A 24,723-nucleotide genomic window follows, 5' to 3' on the forward strand; every position below is an offset into this window, starting at 1 on the left:
GGGTGGTTAACAGAAAAATCTAACTGAAATAACAAACAGTTGTTTAAGGGATAGTTTACCCCAAAATCAAAAATACATATTTTTTCTCTTACCTGTAGTGCCATTTATCCATCTAGATAGTTTTGCTGTGGGTTACAGAGTTTTGTAGATATCAGTCGCAGAGTTGTCTGCCTTCTCTTTAATGTAATTTAGATAACTAATTGATTGGTGTGAGTAATTTTTTAAGAAAAGAAAGTAGTCCCAGTAGATTCTACTGCAGAAAGTAGAATGTACTGCAGTTCCTACATGAAACTGGTCTGTGGATTATCTTGAGTAACCAGTCCATAAATTTTGGAAAGAGATGCTGGTTTAGAATTTTTCAAATGTTTAAATGTTATTTTGGTGCTTTGGGCACCACAAACTGAGTGCCATTTAATCCCATTATACTGAAGTGAAAGCAGATGTCTCTACAGTTGATATCTCCAGTAGCACTACACATTGGTGGAAAATTTTGATTTTGGGTTGAACTTTCCCTTTGAAACAGTTGTTTTAAAAAAAGGCAGAATCCATCCTGTCTGACAGCATCCATCACCTGCAAACAGAGTTTCAGACAGGCCTGGGTGATACAACGACAGTGATATCCATCGACAATAAACACGTCATCACTAGCAATAAGAAGGCAGTGTAATAAAACGCTCAGCCAATCATTTAACAGACAAACCACACACGTGCTCCCTCCCTGCCTCATAAACAGCCCATCATATTCGTAGGTGCTAGGAGTGACACACGAACAGCTAATCATTCTCACAGGTTGCTCTGTCGATGTGTTAGAAACAGCATGAAACAGAAGCAGTGACAAAATGGCTGCAGATTTTAAAAAAAATGACAGGTCAGCTAACCAGTGTGGCTGTCTTCTGTTGTTGTTGTTTTTTTTTAAGTCGGACAACAACTATCAGAGTGCGAGGTCTTCGGAGAAGACCCACTGCTCCTTTGTGTTGAAAAGAGCCAGCTAATGTGGAGGAGCTATAAAGCACTGTGGTAGAAATCGATGTCATGCTCGGCCTACTTCCACCACGACCCAACCACTGATAAGTGGAGGAAAATGGATGGATGGATGGATCAACAACAGCACTGTTATCACCTCTGCTGCCTCCACCCCTCAGAGTACACAACATGTCATCAGTCACAAGCTACATGATTGATAATTATTCATCTACTAATATGAAACTACACAATCATGATAGACTTTTCAGCTGTATTGCCCAGGTCTAGTTCAAGACCTTCCTTTTGAGTTCCTGCTTCAAATACCCACAAGCCAAAACCACTGACTGTGCAAAGACGGACGACATGTCTTTACTTCCTATCCACTGTACAAAAATAACGCCAAAATAACCCAGGTACAAGCGCTGCCATCTGAGTGTGTGAAGTAGTGATCAAGGTCCAAACACTCAGCTGACTTAATCACAGGCAGAGCTAAGCTGTTAATCATGATGTGAAACCACCTTTTTAGAGCATCAAATAATGATGAATGAACACTTGAACATATGTCAGTGTGATAAGAACTACCTAAGATGACAGAGACGTTTGTTTGATGTGTACTTTAATGTTTTAGTTTGACCCATGACCCCTCTGCTAACATGGAGGACGTGGGACTTATAACCTATACTCCAGCCAGCCACCAGGGGGCGATTGAGATGCTCTGGTTTACTGTGTTTGGGAGCTGTCATCTTTATATATGCCAATATCCAAAACCAACATATATAAATACTCCCTTATACCCTCAGCCATTTCACTGCCAAACTTGAAAAGGCAAAATCAGCTTGATCACCCAAGCATGCTTGGTAAATTTTGCATTGCTTTAATTTTAATAGTATGTTTTTACTTATTATCATGTGCTCTCCCTTCAATTGTCTTATGTGTTATAGTGTGTTATTACTGTTTTTACTGACGCATGACCAATTGCATCTCTGGGAACAAATAAAGTTCTACTTGACTTGACTTGACTCGAAACAAACAACACACATTCATGTCACCCAGTACAACAATGAGGCTCAATGATGTGTTTTTAATAGCTTCTGGACAACAATAAAGGTCTTTGGCACAGAGGATTAACCTAAACCAGACTTTTCCTATCAAAACATAAAAAGAAATAAAGTTGAATGAATCAGGGCTATATTCAGGTTAGTGAGATTTATTCATATAGAAAAACTGAATGTGAAGTATACAATGGGCAGATGTTTGACAAAGAAGAAAATAAAAAAAACTGGTGATGCTCACTGATCAAATACAAAGTACAAGAAAGCTGTTTTTGTGCTCAAGTTCACTGTCAATGTTGCCGGAGAGCCTTGGGTGTTTGTATCTGTTTGGGCATATTCAGCATTTTTCTCTTGCACACCAGCATCTCATGAGAAACGTGTGAAAAAAAACATGTTCATGTTATTTTCCTCTCATTTATTTTGGCTGGTTTCATAACATTGTAACTGCTCAGTAAAAATGAAACAGGTTCACGCACAGAAATCATGACAAAATGAACAACAGTTGGCGTTTTGCTCCAGACTCAGTCACGGTCAGAACCCTTTCACCTCACTGTGACTCCTCACAGCCAAAACTTGAGCAGCGCAAAGACAGACTAACACATAAACAGCAAACTGCACTCTATGTACTTGAAATTCAGACATTTTTAATGAAATGTAATTTGTGTTTTGATAACCATCAACTGCAATTACTGCTGCTACAATGACAGATTCCTTCATGATGATCATCCATATGTAGAGGAAAGTCTATAAGAACTAATCTAATCTGGTATCTGCTCCAAGACCGACTTTGAGCGTGCTTTGTTCGTTTAGGTTCCCATTTTTTTCAGAATGGAAACATCAGTGGAGCTGAATCAGGACTTTTATAAATAGCACAGACTGTGATAACATAACAGAGCTTCTCAGTAGGGCTGCTGAAGCTCCCTGCAGCCACACTCACGCTGTAAAGAAAAGAGGGATGCTGTGTGAGTGAAGGCTGCACTCTGGTGGACACAAAAAGAACATATTACCACGGCATTTTATGCACGATAACTGCAGTTAGTTATCCGAGTTAAAAGGACCTCATAGTGTTCCATGATTACAGTGATCTGTATGTTGTTCTATTAAGACTCATTAATGTTCTCGGGAAGAATACAGCTCCAACAGGGGTTTAGATTACCAATTCTTCAAAAGAAGAATGTCCGCTGGCCTTAAATTAATTTATTGGGGCTTTTCTGTATGTTAATTACGTGGCATGTGCATCCAATTTAAGATCAAATGCGATTCATCAACATACTCTGGTGGGTAAGGACAGACTTGGCTGTCAGTGCATGTTTTCCTCTGGTTTAAGAATAAATATAAGTCCTCTTCCACGGAGGCTGCCATGTTGCACTGCCATGTTTCTAGAGTAGCCTAGAACAGACAAAACACTGGTTCTAGACGTGTTTCACATTTTTCCTCAGCTTCATGGCCACTTCTACACACTCGGAAGGGGATGGTGAGGCAAGGTGTGTGCACTCTGCAAGATCACCAATAGATATCACTAAATCCTACACACTGGTCCTTTAATAAGACATACAGAAGACTAAACAGTTGTGTCTAATGTTGCAGCTGTGTTATGGATCAAAATAATCCATGCTTTGGCACCAAATTATATTGCAGAGTCTTAAACATTATTTATAAGAGTTTAAGCTACAGACTATTTATGACCGAGTTTGGGCTAAATATCAAATATTCATGCCCTGAAAATTGCATAGACAGTAGACTTGCTACGACAGAACAGAGCTGCCATCATTTGAGAAGTATTTCTCATCTGTTTTTCCAAGATTCAAGATTACTTTTGTTGTCCGTGGAGAAATTGGTCATGGACATAAAGGGTTATAAAGGATATAAGTGCATTCAAATATATGCAACACAGCCCCTCATTTCACACCCTGCTCTTGTCCTGAGTTCAGGAGTCCCACTGAAGAGTGTTTAGACCTGGTCAGGTATCTTTCCATAGATTTAATTGGAATTCTGTAGTGTCTACCTGATGGGAACAGTTTGTATTCCGAATACAGGACATGTTCCCAGCCTCTTTCACAATAGTCTTCTCAAAGAGCATTTGGAAGGAGGGGTGCTCCCTTATCCCCATCACTTTCAATGTTGTGAGAATCAGCCTGTTAAATTGTGATTTTAACTGATTCGTTATCAAACCACGCTGATATACCATAATGAAATATTCTCTCTATCACATCATGATAAAATGACATTATTACCCTTTGTCTAACAAGGCACTTTCTTGTTATAAAAGCAATTAAGGTTTTCTCATCATAACTAATTTTTAAGTTACAAAAAAATATAGCGTATATTGTTGTCATAACATGATTCTTTCTTTATATAACATAAGATGTAGATATTTAGGATAGCTTTTCTGTTTTACCTGAACTGTTGAACTTCTGTACACATATTTTTGTATTTCTGTGTGCCTGAATGAGAGACATGAAACACTGGGTGAGGGTGGGAATAGTGACATGTGACGAACGTTCCTGGCTAGAATCAAACTGGGAATGCAATGGTTACACGTTTCAAACCAATCATCCTATAAAAAAAAGTAAAAATAAAAATCTTGATGTCTCTTTCGCCTTTACAACATTATCTTAAAAAGCATTTCCTAAAGTTAACAATTTTAATATAAAAAAAGTAAAATAGCCACCTTAAGTTTTATAAAAAAAAAAAAAAGCAAACATAAATACAACTAGTGATCTTGAATCAAACTAGTAAAACTTAAAATTGTTCTTAAATGCCTAGAAAGAGGTGGTGGCATTAGAGCCAAAATAAAAAATTTTCTTATCTTATTGCCTATCTGATTAAACAACAAAATCACTGATCCTGATAATTGTAAAAATGCTGAATGTCAGAGCTGATAATCTGCCAGAATGATAATCGGCCGACCACTATTGTACATATTTTTTAATTTAAGGCATAATACTGCAGCTCTAACTTTAAACAGGAAACCAATCTATCCAGTCCCATATATCAAAGTAATTTAAATACAGTAAGCTGCACCAAAATCTGTAATTTTCCTCAAGAAGTAACAGATAAATGCTAATAATGGTGCTGATAATGATGTCTGCTGTGGCTGCTGTTGTGTCTGTGTTTCTCTTGGTTGTCACACCCACACTAGATGACTTTAGGGAAGATACAACTTGACCAGAGCACAAAGTGTGAATCATCGCTTCACCAGTCTCTCTGTCTCTTCCTCTCTCCGTCTTGATTTGTATGCCACAGCAGTTCTAACAGCCCTCTGCTCTGATTAATGCATGTTTATGAGATACTTCGTTAAACCTGTCATTGTCCAGATCACCTCCCTCCCTCCCTCCTTCTCTCTCTGTTGTGTGCTTGTGTTTCTCTCTCTGTCTCCTTGTTGACTTATTTTCTCCCAGAAGGGCTCCATTGATATGACAGGACACTATAGGACAGGCCGGGGCATGGCAGGACAGAGGGCCGCAGCGATGGGCAATAAAAGTGTCATTTTTCACCTCGTTCATAAACAGGTCGTAATCTTGAGATGAGCCATTGCCTATTATGGGCTCCGTCCAGCCTGTGACATCAGTAAACAGAGGAGGACAGCTTTCTGCGAGCATCGGGGCTGAACCAATGAGGAGTGTGTTTTAATAAGCTGGCGACGGTTGTTGGGAGTCTGGACTAGCTCGTCCCATGGTAACCCAGGTAGACAATGCACTTGTTATGGTTGAGCCTGGGAACAGACTCGGCGCTAACACTTATCAAGCTGTCTGCTGAAGCACAAACTTTGGATCATGAATATTATAGAGGTTATGGGGTTATGGGACAGCTTTATTACTCTGACAAACACCATGTCTCAGGAGGGTTGAGGTGGGAGGACAAGACAGCCATATGCCTGCCTCTTTTGCTTTGCAAAACAGGCTGCTGAACTTTTTAACTCTGCTGTGTGACTTTTGAATCACCTTTATGGTGCACTGCTTGACCCATGCTGGTGTGGCAAATGAGCATCTATCTTTAGACGCGGTGATTCAGCATGCAGACTCGGGATCGAGGCTGAGAGGCTGCAGGAAAGTGGGGAAAAGTGTCTGATGTGACTCAGATGATGGCATGGGGTTTGTGAAACATGTCTCCCATGCTGTTTGCAGGGCAAGAATTATACCACAGCCAAATGGCCAGTGCCATGAATGCCCCAGAGTGTGGCCTTAGTGCCCCTAAACTACTCACACAGCCGCAGTTTGGCATGATCTGTTTTGTACTGTGGCACTTCATCTAGAGATTTGGTGTTTGCCAGTGAACATGATCTGTTGATAGTCATTTCGACATCATACCAGCAACATGACACCTTTCACTACAGTTTCAATGCCTATAATGACCACTGATTGCTATGGCAACAGCTGTGCATGAAGATACAGCAGCCAGTAGCTCCTTCAGACTCCTTGGTTGTTTTTTGTCCCTTTTGCTGAAACACATATCACCAATAACAGAAAAACACTCGTATGCATTGGAAAATGAAGCAAACCCTATGAGGACCCTAAGAGGATAAACAATCAGTATTGTTCGAACATGCTGTCAGATCAGCTGGATGCATCACTGAGGACCACCCCAGGAGGAGTGGAGTTGAGCAGAAACAAGAGCCATGCCACAGCTAGGATGCAAGTCTGCTCCTGGCTAATGTCTGGTCAGGAAAATGAAAAGGACAAATGGAACTCACGCTGGCCAAGCAACAAGAAATCAGAGACTGTTGTCCCCACACAGAGAGAGACCTGCTCAACAACTGGGGGAAGCAAACTCCGAACTGACAGGAGGCAACATGCAAGACTCGAGCAGGACAACGTGAGGAGAACTCTGTAGTTTAACACTGATGATGCTTCGTGCTCAAACACAGTCACAGTTCATGGACAATATTTCCCAGGTGTTGAACCTTTCATGTAAAGATGTCAATCATATTATCACCATCTTGTCTCATTGTCTCGCTGTTTACATCCAACCCGATGCAAATTTAACAAAAAACAAAATGCACTCTTTTCCTCTGATTACATTGATTGACAAGATGACTGTCAACATATGACACCTTTTATCTTGTGTTTCTAAAATTATGTATTTTTGTGGACACATAATGTCACATTTCTTAAAGGGAGCTTGGTGTAATATTACTTACATACAACAATTACCACCACATTATATATATATAAAAAAAACACACACAGTCACATCACAAACACACTATTACAAATATGAACATACAGTAACATTTGTATTTCAGAACATAAAACATCAAACTTGAACTCTAAGCAATGCATCATGGGAAATTATGCAAAAGATCACCTGCACATGTGAACACACTACAGTGCCCCACAATAGCTGAAAGATGCCATGACTCAAGTTACATTACACAAACTATGCAAACTTTCCAGACTGAGGTTCAGTTGCAGCCTCATGTAATCTTATTACTACTACCACTAACAACAACAGCAACAACATTAATAAATATCAAGAAAAACAGGGCCTTGTATCAGCATAATATCGGTACCTGCAGATATCCAAATGTAGATATTGGATTGGAATTGTACAAAAGCAGACTGGTACATCTCTACTTTGTATTGATTACGGATGATGGCTGATCAGACTAATTATCAGCTATTTGTAATGATGCTGTTTTGTCTTCACACGATGTAATTAAGTCCACCTCAGAAGTCGCCCGGCTGCCCTTTGGACAGACATGCAGATTTTTGTCATAATGCAGGTGGCTGGGTTTAAGAGGAAGGAAAGGACAGAGGGAACGAGGGAGTGAGAGGAGTGGAGGAGGAGGAAGAGATGATGAGACACCTCCCCTCCATATGCTCACTGTGCCTCTCCTCCATATGCATGCAGCTCGTGTTCTCCTCTTTCTCTCCTCACACAGGCAGCGGTGATGCATTGTGAATTCATACACCTTTCATTAATCTCCTGCACACAGGAAGCCAAAACAGGCCTGAGACTCAATGAAATGATGATGAGGTTGGAAAGGGACACAGCGCCCTCTTGTGTACAGAGGAAGCACTGCAGGTGCTACAGGATACCGTTCTCTTGTTCCTTCAGGCACAGGTAGAATCTAACTAAGAACATTCACTAAAGTACTGTACGTATGTACAAAATTTATTCTCATCATGCTACTTTATACTTCTACTCCACTACATTGTACATATTGTACTTTTTTACTCCATTACATTTATTTGACAACTTTAGTTACTAGTTAGTTTACAAATAAAGTTTTTTTGCACACAAAACATATAAATATTTAGTCAATCTGAACTAATTAGACAGAAAATTAACTATTTTGATAACTGTTTGACTGACTTTTCTTTTTTTTTATTTCAATCATTTAAATTTATTTATTCATTTTAAAAATGTATGGTTTAGATTATTGGCTGAACCGAACAAACACTGTGAAATTATTCTCAGAACTTTTAAAAACCAAAGAATCAATTAATTGATTAAAATAATGACCAGATGAATCCATAATGAAAATGATCATTAGTTGCAGTCCTACACAAAATTAAAATGAATGAATACAGGACTGATAATTATTGAATATGATAATAACAGTCACAGTTGCCATTTTTTTTTAATAAAGTAAAAACTTAAATTGTACTTTTTTCCCCTTATACTTACATACTTTTATTTCAGTAATGTTTGCAACGCAGGAGTTTTACTTGCACCTGAGTATTTTTACAGTGTGGTATTACTACTTTTACTTAAGTAAATTATCTGAATATTTCATCCACCACTGCCTTTAGATTCTATTATGGTAAGAATCAGAATAAATTACCTCTTGGCAACACTTTACTTAAAGTCCCCCTATTTAGCATTCATACATGATATAAAAAACATTTAGTAAATGGTTTACAACACACTTCAATGTAATTGTAAACAGATGTAAGTGTTTGTTAATGTATTTGTCAACAGCTGTAACTCTTCCTGTGGGCGATCATGACTGGACGCTGATGTATCAACAGATAATGAATAATATAAATAATAATAAAAATGTCTTCTCTGGAGAAATTCTTTGCTGAAAAATACTGTACATTAATAAACACTTTAAAATGTCCTTCTGTTTGTGTACAACTACATTATAGTGCGTTATAAATCAAATGTTTGTGTACTGCTCATGTGAGATAGGAGGAAGTAAAGTGTTAACTGTTTTTTGCTGTTTAACTGTGAGTAAGACATATTTGGCCTGTTACAGATGGGATTACAAGACACTGCAATATATCAAAAATATAAAGTATGCAATTATTTTTACAAGCCTTCAGTTTATCCAGAAAAAGGGCTGACCTCATCTACTTTCTTCAAGTTACGGGCCAGCTTAAATGTTTTGTTTATTTTTGTTGAATCATCCTTGACATTTGAGGTTATATGTATTTTGGTGTCTCTCTTCACAAACTGAACCGAAAGCTAAACTACATTTTGTCTTCACGGATCAGAGGTAATCACATTGTTGCTGTAGTGTGATTTATTGTGGAATATATCATTTGCATCTTTTTGTTTCTATTAAAGTTTCAAATGAAGCGAACCGGTGGATCTAGCAGAACAAACGAGAGCATTCAGTTCAGTTCTGCTTTGGAAGAAAAAAAGTTTTTCTCTCCTCTTCAGTCTGTAATGACAGAGACGTACAGGGCCGCTGAGAGACGATTGGACAGGATGGAAAACAGGATTGTGAAAGCTCCCAGGGTGATTTTATGAGGATGTGGATAGTTCTGGGTTCGAGCTACCACAGCAGACGACATAAATAAAATTTAATTTGGATATCAGAACTACAACTTTCAACAAGTCCAGAAAGTCAGACTACTAATTTTACTACAGAGTATGAGTCTCTGAACTGTATTAATTGATGTCATACTGGATCCTGAACAGTGAATAAGAGAACAAAAATGGAACACAGTCAGAGCTTTGAAAACTGCGGGCTCGATAATATTTATATCTGTTGATTGCAAAGATTAAGAAAAAGCATTTAACCTCTTCTAACCTTCTTTTTTGCACTTTGTTTGGAGGCTTAATCATGTTAAAGACTGGAATACCACGGGGGGTGAAACTGGTCCTTTAAAGGTACTATGCGAAATGGGCTTGCAAATTTTGAACATTTTCCTTAACTTAAAGTTTAACAATCGATGCTCACACTTCTGCACAATTTTGTGTGAATATACCCAAAGCAATCTGCCAAAGTGCGTCTGTGTGTGTAAAACTCTTTCTGCAGCAGGCTGAAGCCCAGGAACGTTCCTCCACCACACACTTCTAGTGGTTCATAAGTGATGATTTAAGTGAACTGCAGTCAGCATCCTGTTGCTTGCATTTGTGAACGAGCATCCTGGGCATCGGCCAAAACTGTGTAGTGGCACACCGAACGTGGCCGATCGACATCATGTTGATGTTTTTGTGCTTACATGGACTCTGTGCTGTGATGAACTCCTGTGTTACGGTGGGTGCTGCTCATTTCTCACATTGGCAAGTGTTGCACACTGTTGGTGTTTGTAGGGGAGATGAAACGAGGCAAGGCCATCAGGGAGCATGTAAGTATGTCATATCCATTGAATTTTTCCAGAAAAATACATCACAAATCCTTTACATAGAAATCAGTACACAGGCTGTTATAAGCAACTGAGAAAGACAGGGAAGGTCTCGTTTTTCAGATAAAGTTATTATCACACATTGGCAATACAAAGCACTTATTTCATAATCATGACATTGGGGCAGTGTCTAACTTGGAACCAAAGAGGTTTCAAACACCTAGATGGACAATTTAGGTGCCTTGTTCTGGGGTAAAAACCATGACATGTAAGTAGTAAAAACTGTCCCTCTTTGGCCTCTTTTAAAGGCTACATATTGTCTTAATAAGCCTCTGTTTTAATACATCTTATTTCAAACTTCTCCAAACATGCTTCAAAGATCCAGACTGAACTTTAAAATCACAAGATAGAGTCTTGACATGTTCTTCATGTCTTCAGGGAGAGTAATGCGTAAATTCAGAGGTATAGTTCTATAAAAACATCAGTGATTTAGCTCTGCACATATTGGACTGCCACTAAATGGATCTGTAAGGCTCAGACTCAACATTACGACACGCACTTTCCCAAAACTCTCTCACAGTCATTAAAGTGTGCTTTATTCCTGGTGTCTTACTTGCTTTATTCTTTAATTTCATGCCTCTCCTTATGCGTTTCCCACTCTCTCCTTCTCCCTCTCCACATCTCCAGGAATCTCGGCGGGCTTGTAAAGGAGCTTTAATAGAGAGGAATATAAATCTGCAAGTGACAAACTCCAGTCGGAGGAGAGCGGGGGCCGCTGTGTACATTGTGAACTGCTGCGCTGTAAAACCAGGACCTCCAAGGCTCCTGTGCCCCCTGCGATTCCTGCTGGCACTGCCGTGAGACCCCACAACCTCTCAGCCTGAACCACAACACACAGGCAAGACTGAAATGAATACTGCCGGGGCCACGCTTTGGCTTTAGAGCAACCAGTTTCAGGAGCTTAAGCTTAATATCGGTTTTTGAAGAGTTTTAGAGTCAAGCTTTTATGAGATTTATTGCTTAATTTATCTACACAGTATTTCAATTTCCTTTTATTCCACAGAATGTATTAAATGCTGTTGGCAAAGATTTTTGTGACATGGTTTGCAATATTTCATAGAATGATTTTTTTTTTTTATTAACGCAGATTTCACCAGACCTTTACTGTCAAACAGCAGTAACAGGCTCCAGGCACAGAGGATGACATTATGGCCATGGAGGGAAGTCAGAAGTAAATAAACTTGTATATACTATAAGTTATCTGTGATTATTGGCTGTAACAGCACAGGTTAATAGTTGCAGGTCCTACAAAACTTGTTTACTCTGAGAAAGAAAACAACTGTAAAGAGACGTAGTTACAGATTATAAATACAATGAATATTGTTGAAAAATGGTTACCATACATACTGGTAGTTATTTTTATGATAATTTTAAGCATTACAATTTTAAAATAAAAAATACTTCTTTCTCCTTCATGGGGATCTTTTTAGAAACTGAGATTTTTACCCTGAACCGCGATGAAGTCAGAAAGGTTAGAGAAACTGTTTGACTTCAGTAAAACTTACTTTGAGTTAGAGTTAACAATTAGTCAATTTATCAAACGGCAGGAAATTAATCAGTAACTATTTTAATAAACAATAAATCATTTTAGTAATATTTCAAGCAAAAATGCCAAAACTCATTTGACTGCAGTTTCTCAAATGTCAACATTTTGTCATATCTGATATTCAACTAAATGTCACCTTGGGCTGTGGAAAATTTTATAGACAACAAGAATTGCAAAATATCTAGCAGATTAATTGCAAATGAAAATACTGTTGCAGCTAGATGTTGACTTTTTCTTTTTTTTTTCCACAGGAAAAAAAAATGTGGGATTCCCCGGGAGTCAATTTCAGTATTCATCACGTGACTGGGACAGGACAGGAACACAAGTCCACAGGAGCAGGCGGTACTGGAGTCATAGTAACATGGTTTTTATATATATATGTAAATATGTAGTTATAGGATAAATAAACACATAATGGTAGTTGCTCTCTTGTTCTATTCTTTCTCATTCTGTCTCGTCTGTTCTGGTGGCTAGACATGACGTGTGGACCGTGGATTGAAGACGCATGGTGCAGCCACCAAAATGCAAATGCCAACAAAACAATCTGAGTCAGATTCAGAGCAAAGGAAAAAATAGGCTCTCATATCCTTCAGAATTCCAATATTGTTACAGAATTTCTCAAGGCTAACCTAAACTGTAAATTTGATCCATCATAAATCTTCGAGGCAATTATTATTCACGTAAAATATTTCCTAATTACCGCTGCATATCCTGAAAAAGAAAATGTGCAGTACATCTATATTTGGAGCTGGAGAGAGGCAGATGGAAACAGGGCACAATAGGAAAAAAGTACAGATTTATAGGTTTATACTCATGCCTCTGGGAGCAAAGAGTAAGAAACATCTTTGGCGAAGTGTGTCTGTATGCAATTTGACTCCAGTTGTCAGCATTCCTACAGGCAGCAGAGAGAACAAATATACAGTAAGAATTTTGGGGATTCCCTCATATCTGGAATCCTACAAGAACTCACTGTCTTCTCTTTGATTTGGATGGGAACACTGTAATTTCCATGATTTTAAGAAGATTTCAAGTTTTATTTAGAAGGAGAAAAACAGCTAATGGGACTGGACTGTTCCATTAAAAATGATAATTAGGAGAAAGAGGAAAAGAAATGGCAGAAAAAGAGGAAAGCCAAGCATGAGTGTGAAAGTATCTTAAAAAAAGCCTCATATTTAAGCATATGATAGATATTGTTAATGCCTCTGCTTCATTGTGATGATGGCGACGAGGTGAGATGCTTTTAAAACCTCCTGGTTCTGTAATCCCACGACAGAGATTTAAGCGAGTGTCCATGGGGTGGCACTGCAAAGTTTCCAGCTGAACACAGGCTGCACCGTACAGTAACACTTCCTCATCTTAAAATGGAAGATAAACCGACTTTAAACTGTTAAAACAACAGATCGGGCTCACTGGCCGCTGAACTGGAGGCTGTGAATGTCCTTTGGATTCCTGTTAGAATAATGGAATGATAGATTTAACAGGCCCAGTTCCCAAATTAATAATTCTGTTCCACATTGCAGAGCGTATCGAATCTGTCAGATAGTTTTAACAGCTTTTCGACTCCACCTTTTTCCATTTTGCCTGAGTTGAAGTTTGGCTCCCCGTTTTCCATTCCCCAGCAGCTGTGTTTTGAGTCATTTACAGCTCAGCTGACATCGCTGCTCCATATAATGGATTAGAGGACAATGAAATCATTTTTTGCGAGAATCCTTTGGGGAAATGATGGACTCTGTGGATACAACAGCTGATAAAATGCATCTTTGACTTTACATTGTGTTGAAAATCTAGACAGAGATTGATTGGAGAGAAGATCATAATTTCATTACTCGGTTTAGGGTAAAAACAGCATTGAATTCCAGTAGGCTGAATTTTATTTAGCCATAATTCTGATACATGGCGCCACTGGTGCATTTTAAAGGAGCAATATGTCGCAATTTTTAAGTCAACAAATAAGCACAGCAGTCCTAATAGCAAGTTGGAGCCACAGACTATATATCAAATAGATTGAAATCCTATTTAATATACAGTCTATGGTTGAAGAAAGTTGTTTCCCCCTCGTCTTTTCTCCCTAGACTCAAGAAGCTTAGGCAGGCTGCAGGAACACTGCAGGAATGCAAGACGAGTGCAACATTGTAAATTGACAATAACAAGCGAGGACGAGTCCTATACTGTAAGTTGATCAGCTGTTTATAACTGTCAATTGTCTGTCAATGTAAAGCTACATACACAATAGATTATTAATGATTTCATATGACTCATAAACAGATACTTATTCATGCAGCAAACATTTGGTATTAATTTCAATTCTAACTTGAAACATGCAAACAAAAATAGTTATTCTGGCTGGGAATCGAAATTTCAAAGGAGAACACAGCGGTTGTTGGCAGAGAGGTGAGTATTTCAACCAGGGCTGCAACTAACTATTATTTTCATTTTCCATTGATCTGTCGATTATTTTCTCCACTAATTGATAAGTTGTTTGGTCTATAAAATGTTAGAGAATGGTGGAAAATTTCAGTCAGTGTCCCAAAGCCCAAGATGATGTCCTCAAATGTCTTGTTTTGCCCACAACCCAAAGATATTTATTCTAGGAGTAAAGAGACCACACATTCAAGAAACTGGAATCAGTGAATTTAGACTCTTCTGCAAACTCACTGTAGAAAGATAGAGCCGGGGTGCTCTTATTTAGTAGAGCATGTATCCCATGTACTGAGACTGAGTGGCTGTGGGTTCAATTCTAGCCAGCAGTCAGTTGCTGCATGTCCGCATAAAAGTCCAAAATTACATAAATAAACAAACAACCAAACAAACAAATATATAAAATAAAAATAAGAAAGATAAGGCTGGCAGCACCACAGCAGAAACGTTGTCTGTCTGGTGTAGCTGTCACACACAGCTACACAAAGCCAGTGTTGCTCAAGCGTAACAAGTTCTACTTAAAGCAACTACAATAAACTTAAGACTTGTGTCCTCAAGACACTGATCTTGACCTTGTAGTAACATTAAAGTGAACTTAAGTTCCTTCTTTAAACAAAACACACAGTCTTTTCACACAGAAAGCAGCTTGGCTGATGGCAAGCAGAGCTTGCACTGCACAGTAATGTTACAACCATCTTGACCATGTGTGTTGGTAAAATGTTCTTTATATTTCCATGTCAAAAACACATTCCTGACAGTGTCCTGGCTGTGATTCTCCTCTCGTGTGGTGTGTTACAGGTGCACTTACCGTGCACCAATTGCTGCAATTTAAAAAAAAAAAAAAAAAAGTGTTTATGGGAAATGCATGCCTCATATGAACTTTAGAGCAAATTAAACAAAAACAAAGTAATCCCTTCAAATAAAAGACAGTAAATCTATTTAGAATACTACCAATTTAAACTGTTACAGAATACAATACTATTCTGTATTCTGTAATTTGAATTGCTGGTTTGGTTTGCTTATGTAGGTCATATTAAATTGAGATGGTTTCATAACTAAATATTCCTCATGGTGCATTTAAATAGCCTTTCTCAATAGCAAACACATGGTGAGATCAGTGAATTATCTAACGTAGGAGTAAGGTACCACGATAATACAATAATTTATTGTTGATAAATTCCCCTAAAAACACTATAGTTTTATATTATGTTGTCAGCAACCTCAATGTAAAACGTCCAGGAAATATTCACCCACTGTGAAATAACTGGGTCTCCATGCTTGATCACACTGGGTGGCAGGGCTGGCACAGCACTGGAAAGCATTACTTCTGCATAGTGTTAATGGACTTACTTAACTCCTGGGTCCTGACTAGTGTTTTCCAATGAATTAAAGTGTCAGGAGCTACAAATCAGCGTCTGGGATAGGTCATGTGGGTACTGGAGGAAGAGTGTGGGCTTGGTGGGCTCGGCGCTCTTTCTTAATGGTTTGTTCCCTGGACGCATGAAACTGGAGCCTTAAACCTGACCTGTTGTTACCGAGGCCCCATTTGTACTCCCATCTACCCGTAACATACACACATGCACACACATGCACCGACCACCACACATGCGTACCATTACATGCTCACACACTCAGTATGACCATCTCTCCCTAAGACAGATCCACTCCCACACACACACACGCTAACCCCATCCCCTCTGTGCTTTGGCAGACCAGTAACATTTACTCAGCTAAATGAATTAAGTAATCGCACAATCCCGCAGCCTCTGCATTACAGAGGAATTTCCATATTACAGCATCTGATACTCCCTGTTCACAGCTCTCCTACGCCACTAATGCAAGACCCTGGCCAGGCGGGCCGTAACTGGATAGCCGATGGGATTCTACTGCAGCAGATGCAGTCAAGTACAGAGGATGTGTGTGTGCGTGTGTGTGTGTGTGTGTGTGTGTGCAGGAGAATAAGAGAAGGAGGGATGTTGGAAGTAGTGGTCATCCACGCTATATGGGTCCTGCTTTTTTTATTAGAGCTCATTAGGACAGCAAATAACTCACTACTCCGTTTTCATTTAAGCAACAAGCCACTCGAGGCTGTGGCTTTCAGTGATTTAGAATAGTTAAGAGGCATTGTTAGGCACGACATGACCCAAAGCCATGCTAAAATTACTGTAAACCACAATGGCTTTGCTTTTTAACACTCCTTTAACACTGTTGGACTGGCGGTTTAAAAAAAAAGAAAAGAAGATCAAAATCAATTATGCTGAATCAGAGATATCATCATTTTTTATTACACATTCGTCTTCCTCGTCAAAATCTGACGGCTTCATTACAGACAACGCAACTCTAGCAGCTGACAGTGCGGTCGGAGATTCAGAGGTATGTCTGTTGCCGGGAACACGGTGCTGAGAACATGATAAGAGTGTAGCTCAATCATTTGTGCCCGCGAATTGCTATGTGAAACAGTTTGATTCGGTTTAGACACCAAAAATACAAAGACCGACCATGATTGTGTCAGGAGAATGATGAGAATGGATGGTTATTTTTATGTAAACTATTATTTCTTTGTCTTTTTTGCCATTCTCCAATATCCCATAAGTGTTACGGGTAACAGAAACGAGAGTCTATGCCTGTGCACATCATTTAAATACAGCACAGGAATGGCGGACTATGTAGGGAGATGTCGAAAAAGTGTAAACATGGTACATTTAATAGCTGTAGCAGAATAAATGCCAGACAAATAGTATCAAAAGTTGGGTTTTATGAGACAAAGATCTTATGAATTTACTTTAATTTGAACACATACAGGAATATCAGATAAAAATACAAAATACATAAATTTTGCATGTAAAAAGCTTTCTTGTTTCATGGGCACTGTGTCATTTGGAGGTACTGCCTACAATTTACTTTTTTAAATATTAAGAAAGATGGTCTGTGATTGCAGAACCTACATTTATGGATATGGCGGGGTAATATATCGCTACATCAACATTGTAAAGTAAACTGATGTAATTTTCTGGATTTGCCAGGTTATTCTAGTTGTATTATCATTTTCCTTTACCCACTTAATCAATATTTCCACATTACTAATATTCTGTGAAAGCACGAATGGTCATCCCTACGACATCGCTGCAATATCGATATCAAGGTATTTGGTCAAAAATATCATATTTGATTTTTGTCCATCGCCCACCGGATGTGATTTTCACAACCGTCAAATCAAATGAATAATATAGAACTTATTGGCTTTAACAAAAGAATAGTTAGTAAAATCAAGTGGAACATGTTCAGAAGAAAGGTCAGTATGTTGAGAAATACATCTTGCCAAAACCTGTAAAAATGCGACAAACCCAAACAAAATGATCTAAATCATCCTTTGTTTTTGGTCATTAAAATCCATATACTGTAAATGCAGATCTGAACATGACCCAGCCAATCAGGGTTCAGGATCAAAACTAGCTGTGTTGAATTACAAGCAACAGCTAACCCAACCCTCTCTTCCCATAATTCCCTGCCTGCCCGCCTCCTGCCCCATGTGGCAGGATAATTAGGCAGTTGGTTGACCCAGCATGGATGGAGGGCCACACACAGCTGCGTCGACCTTCTGCAGAGCCGGGGGGCTTCGGCTTGGCGATGGCTACTAGTGTATTTGGATCTCAGAGAGCAGAGGGGGGAAAGGTTGAGTCAGAGCTGAGGCTGGCTGCTGTTAAACTGTCAAAAATGATGCTGTTGGAAAACAAAAGCTCTTGCATCTGCAGAAATATGTTTTTTTTTGTTTTCATGAATGCAGAAAACTCTTAAATTCCTCAATGACTCCTCATGTATTTCTGACATTCTTAAACTGAATGTTAGCCATGTTCAAGCACCTGGGGGATGTGAAATTCACCCAACACCTGAGATGCAAAGTGTTTTCCACGCAGAAAAGTTAAAAGGCACCAGCCAGCGCTGCAGTCAGGTGTCTCGAGGCACTGAGCAGAGAGAGCAAAAAGTCACCCAGTCAGCATACACTTTTACTCACCCTTTAAATCTCTGCCTTTTTCCTCTAAGTCGCTCCCGGAGTCGTGTTTCAGGAGCACTCTGCGATTGTAATCAAAAGTGTTTTTACATTTCTGGCGTTTTTCAAAAAATGCCAACACGGCGGTCTTGACATTTTGTGCATAAAGAGTCCAAAACAGAAATGTGACCTCAGCTCAATGACCTGTCACATCCTCAAACATGCCAACTATTTCATGTAGACCACAGCTGGTTAGGCGAGGTTCTCATTTTCATACACGAGGATAAAGAGGAGGGACAGAACTGCACAGTGCATATGTAAATAATATGAAGTATTCAAAACATTTACTGAAGTAAAAGTAGTAATACTACAATTAAAAATCTAATCTGTTTCAAGTCCTGCATTCATAATTCTCATAAAGTAAAAGTATGGCTGTAATAGTGACAGAATAGACTTTATGTATCAAAAATAAAAATACTCATGCAGAAAGACCACTTTAATAGTGTTACATTTTTACCTATTGTCATTATTGGGTGGAAACCTTGTCTCTTTTAACTTCAAAAAAAATTTCGGAAAAGTAATAGTTCTGGACATTTAAGTTTTTCCACCCAATAGAGATGATATATTTTATTATCAGATTATTATCACTGATGAATTAATGTATAAGTAGGACTGTAATATTGTATTTCAAGCTAGAATAACACTTAATATCATTATATCGTTTGGGAAAACAAAAGACTATAGCTGTGAAATAAATGTGGTAAAGTAAAACATAATATTTCAATCTTAACATAGTGGTGTACAGGTATACAGTGTAATAAACTCAAATAAAGTTCCTCAAAATTTTACTTACATCTTTTATTTCCTATTTCTTCTGTTAGTATTTTGTTTCACTGTATTTTTCATCTGTATTGTTGTATTTTTATTGTATTGTTAAGCACTTTGCAATGCAATTTTGTACAAAAGATGATTGATTGATGATACTGTGGCTAAATTAAAGTTACTGGGCCAACTGTGGCCCACTGCTCTTTCTTAAACGTGCTGCAGTGAATTTTTTAAAACATGGCTTGAACACATTTCTAATAAACTGCCCTGTATAGGTAGCCTGTATCTGTCAATAACCTTAGCCAGCTAACAGTGTCTTGCAAATGAATTAGCTGATTTAGCTCTTCGAGCTTCACACAGATTGTAACTTACTCATATGTATGTATGTGCCAATCTTACTAACTGATAAACAAGCAACAAGTATTTACTATTTGTAGCCTTTAGCTTTTTTTTTTTGAGGATGTCTGAGAGGTATTTATGTACACTAACACCCCCCTAAAACTATGATTGTTTGGCCTGACTCCTAATATTTTTCTGTATATGAGCCACCAAAAAAAAAAAAAAGAAGTGTTTTTCAGTGTCTGAAAATGTTCATTCATATGTAAAGATTAAAAGTGAAAGTGTCATAACAAGTCATTCAATGTGTGTACCTCGTCCAAACAATACATATTGTACGAAATACTTTGCCATAATCTATCTGAACCACACTGTAAGTTGTACTTTACAGTCCAACACACTATGTAAACAAACAGCCTCATTCAGAAATGCAGTGTCTTTCTAGATCCACTAGGAGTCAGTTTTTCTTATCAAATGCATTAAGAAAAATTTCAGAGGGATGATATCAACAGTTTATACTGTGAACAGTTACTGATGTCCTGGTGACTTTTTGATGGCATCTATGATGATGACGGTGATCATTAGAAAGAGGAGGAGACTCCACAGTATGATGATGAATTATACAGTTTCACTTGTTCTCCTAAATAAGGTCATAATCATTTAGTATTTGATGAGGTTGATAACATGACTTAATGAACTCTGCTCTGACACGCTGTCTGACTTCCTGTGTATCATTCTTGTTTATCACCGAGTCAAGTATCTTGACATCAGGCGTGCAATTAGAGGCTGGACAAACAAGGTAATAATCAAGAGTAATAATCAAGAGAGGTAAACAACATGCTGCCTTCCTGTTTGAGGGCAACCATAATCATCAGAGTCAGTGTGACTAATGCATGGGAGACAAAACTAGGTTTACAGGTTACATGTGTTTGCTTAAGCAATTCCAAGTATTTCTATAGCTCTGGTGATCAGCTTTATTTTTAAAATGGGTGCGCTCTTGCTCAAACAAGAACAATGGCTGTGTCAGTTACTGCAACAATGTCAGTTGAGGTGTAAAAGAATCAACATGATGTTTGTACCATGATACGTTATTCATTCAGGCTAATAGTTTCCTTATTTGTGCAGTTACGCAACTTCAGTGAGACAGAATGATGAATATTTAAAGAATGTTACAGAAGACATGCGAGATGATAATACAAGAAATTATTAGTGGTGGAACTAAACAGGACATTTACTCAAGCACTGAAATTATTTGCTGATTTTAATCAAGATATTCAAAATATCATTGATATCATGTTAATAATGCACATACTCGCCTTTTCAATATGTAAGTGCATTTTGTACATTTTTGTACAGTTATGATTACACCTGCAAGAGACAAAATGCACAATGAACAAAGGATAAATTTGACTGATAGCATTGCCATCTTTCTTTAATTCACATTGTGATAATATCATAATTGTAAATTCATTTGGCAGCAATAATCATAATCGTATAGTCAGAATCTGCGCTTTGTGCGATTTCAGGGGTAAATATACTTTACATGACCTCCAGCTTCTCAAGAGTGAGAATCTGCGGCTCTTCTTGATCTTATGTGAAATACGTGGTGTGACTTTTTAATATGCCAAACAATCCACCCATTACCTATTTTATTTAATCATAATTTTCTTTTTTTGAATGTTGTTCTGATTATGTGTTGAGTTTCTATGATGTGGTTTTATGTTGCTGCAAATGTAAAATTCAATCATTCTGAAGCGATGAAAATAAAATAATCGTTATAATACCTTTTAGTTGTAACCTTATACTGTACTTTTAAATTCACTTCATTTGTTTGACAGACAAACCCAAGTTCCAAAAAGGTTGGGACACTGTATAAAATATGACCTAAATAAAAATGAATCCAGTGATGTGCAAATACTTTCTGCAACACGGACATCATGTTCTCTGGGCCAAAGAGGAGAAAACCAGTCCAGATTGTTTTCAGCGTTAACTTCAAATGCCAGCATCTGTGATGGTATGGAGGTGGCATGGCATGATGGGTAACTTGCATATCTGTTAAGGCTCCATTAATGCTGAAAGGCATGCAGGTTTTCAATCAACATGTGATACCATCTAGATGATCCCTGCTTATTTCAGCAGGATAATGCCAAGACACATTCTGCATGTGTTACAACAGCGTAGCTTCAAAGTATAAGAGTTCAGGTACTAGACTGACCTTCCTGCAGTCCAGACCCGTCTCCCTTTGAAAAAATGTGGAGCATTATGAAGCACAGAATACAACAACAGAGACCCCAGACTGTTGAACACCTGAAGTCGAATATCAAGCAAGAATGAGAAAGAATTTCACTCTTGAAAATTCAACAAATAGTGAGTTTTGTTTTAAGAAAAGCTGATGTATCACAGTGGTAAACACGCCCCTGTCCAAAGTTCTTTGGAACACGTTGTAGGCAATGAGTGTATATTTACAAAAAACAATGAAGTTAATCAGTTTGAACATTAAATATCATGTTTTTGTACAGTATTCAATTGAATATGGGGCAAAAAGTTTTTGGAATAAAAGAGTAATAGTTATTTAGGAACAGGACTACATGTTGCCAATGCAGCATACATGATAAACTTTATGTATTTTTAATATTATCCTATTTGAGACAATAAGAAAAAACAACCCAGAAACAAACTGGGCAAAATGGTAAAACGTCATGCCACCTAATTTTCTGACAAATGTCACCTCTTAACACACGTACAGTACTGCACATACACACACGGGTCTATTTTCATCTACTGAAGTGAAAGGAAGCAAATAACAGTGCATTATCACAGGCTGCACGCACACAAAAGCGTCTGCACACACAAAGGTGCTTGGATTATTTTGGCAAGCGGCGAGTTTATTATTTTGTTTTATGGGGCTGGGAGGAGGTGGGGGGTTGTTTTGCGGCGCTGCCTGTGATACGGCGGCTCTGTTTGTGCGCTTGTGAGAAAGGAAGCACCAGTAAGATCAATACATCCTCTACGTAGATTTCCAGCAGAGTGTGACGTGCGTGTGGGGAAATGAGCTGGGCCGAGGATACTTTGCTTGTTATGGATTTGACATGAACTTGGCCCCCGGCCTCTCTGAATGTGATGAATGTATTATTTAATCTTCCTGTCTTTGTTAACCTCCTTTTGGCCGAAGGCACGCTGATTCTCTCTCTGTGAGTGGATGAAACAACATCTCCAGTTTGGCCTTTGGGTTTTGATGAAGTATAATAATGGCTGTAATAATAGAGCCTCTGCACAAGGACCTTTCCCACCGCAAACACGCTAATGGGAGCGGTGCTGTATTTTAAGCACATGTGAGTCAACTGCACAACACAGATTTAAATTAACATGGCTGATTAATACAGCACTTAAACAGCTGCATTGATAGGCCTTGACACTCAATCAGGTCTGTTACTCAGGGCTGAATAACTTGACTGAAGACCCTGTCATGAGTTTTAGAGGCTAATTTTAGACTGAGGTCATCCTGGTTAGGGTAAAGTTAAGGTTGTAATGGCTGAAGCTGGACATTCAAAAAGTTTAGATCAGAGTAGAGAAGAGCTGCAATGATTAATCAATTAATCTAGTAGCAAAAATAAGATAAGATAGCATTCAGTGTACCTTCATAGATCAGCAAAAGGGGGGAAAAAGTAGCAGCTCAAGGGGAAAATATACTTGTAGTTGATCAAAAGCAAATTAGTTGCCAATTGTTTTGATCGTTTTTTTGACTGATTTTGACTGATTTATCATTTCTGTCATTTTTCAAGCAAAAGTGTAAAGATATCACTTTGGGCTCTGGAAAATGTTCAGGACTACAAATGTGAGGAAAAACTAAGAAAAACAGACCAAACAATAGAAAATGCAAATCAAATGACATAAAATACAGTCACGCTGAAGCTGTCATTTTGGGTCCATTTTAGACTTATGTCATATTTTGAAATGATGGTAGTTTTGGGTTGCAGTTATTGCTGTATGGCTTGTAATCCCATAATTCTTTGTGTGTTTATATTTGGACAATATCAGCGCCACAGATCCTGCACAGCATTACCTGATTTCTATCATTTATTACAAATGAAATGTGTCTGAAACACAGCTTTGCCATGATTTCCACTATGCTGAATGACTGTGAGAACATATCAAATTGTACTAGAGGGAATGATAATTTTTACATAATTATTTCCATCTTAATTGAAAAACATTAAAATGATAATGGTGGGATTTTTGCAGGGATCTGTACCAAACAAAGATGTTTTCTTAAATCTGTAGAATATGAAGTGTATGCTAGGACATCTCTACAGCATGACGATATTCAATCTAAAATGGCATTTTGACATAGAGTTTACCTTTAATAAATACTGCACTTCCTGCAATTTGAAAATTGCACTAAGCCATATTGTGATTTCAATAAAGTTTTGATTAATTGTTGAGGACTAATTCCCATGTGGTGCCAACAATCATGTTTTTCCTGAGTTTCTCCCATATTTCATGGCCGTCTCCCATCATCACCCTGTTTTGTTGTTTCTCCCGGGAAACTCTTGTAATCTGGATGATCCCCAAACCTCATAATGAATAATCGCCACACACAGATCCATAAGGTTTGTATGTTTGTCTGACATCACCCAAGTTGGCACACCATCTATCAGACATAATCTACCAACGCAATCCACACATTACACACAATTTCAACCCATCTGTCAATACAACCTGGCGACCCACAACCCGACTCAAGGGGCGTGTGCCCAGCTGCTCTCTGCGCTGGCAGACGGGCCTGCTAACTTAACGTGAGCTGTGAGCTCAATAGAGCAAGATGGCATTCCACCCAAAAAATCCCCTGCCTCCGCCAAGAAAACTCCCATATTTTGAATCCTATAATATGGCAGATATGATTAGTGCTGCAGCTAAAAAAAAATTTCTTTGTTGCGCCATACGATGATTATTTTTGTCAATGTCAGAAAAATGTGCAAAATGCTGCTCACAGATTCAAAGAGCCCAACG

The 24,723-nt window shown here is 38.3% G+C and overlaps 1 long non-coding RNA gene and 1 pseudogene across 1 annotated transcript in view; one reads left to right on the plus strand and one right to left on the minus strand.

The window, feature by feature from the left end:
- LOC146314415 (uncharacterized) overlaps positions 1 to 24,723 on the minus strand; it is a 102,630-nt gene that overhangs the window by 39,899 nt on the left and 38,008 nt on the right. The gene's annotated exons all lie outside the window — the stretch shown is intronic.
- Positions 10,514 to 24,723, plus strand: part of LOC146314417 (uncharacterized) — a 48,504-nt pseudogene continuing 34,294 nt past the window's right edge.

This window comes from Lutjanus erythropterus, chromosome 15, assembly GCF_056507025.1.
Source record: "Lutjanus erythropterus isolate fLutEry1 chromosome 15, fLutEry1.hap2, whole genome shotgun sequence".
NCBI classification, from domain to species: domain Eukaryota; kingdom Metazoa; phylum Chordata; class Actinopteri; order Lutjaniformes; family Lutjanidae; genus Lutjanus; species Lutjanus erythropterus.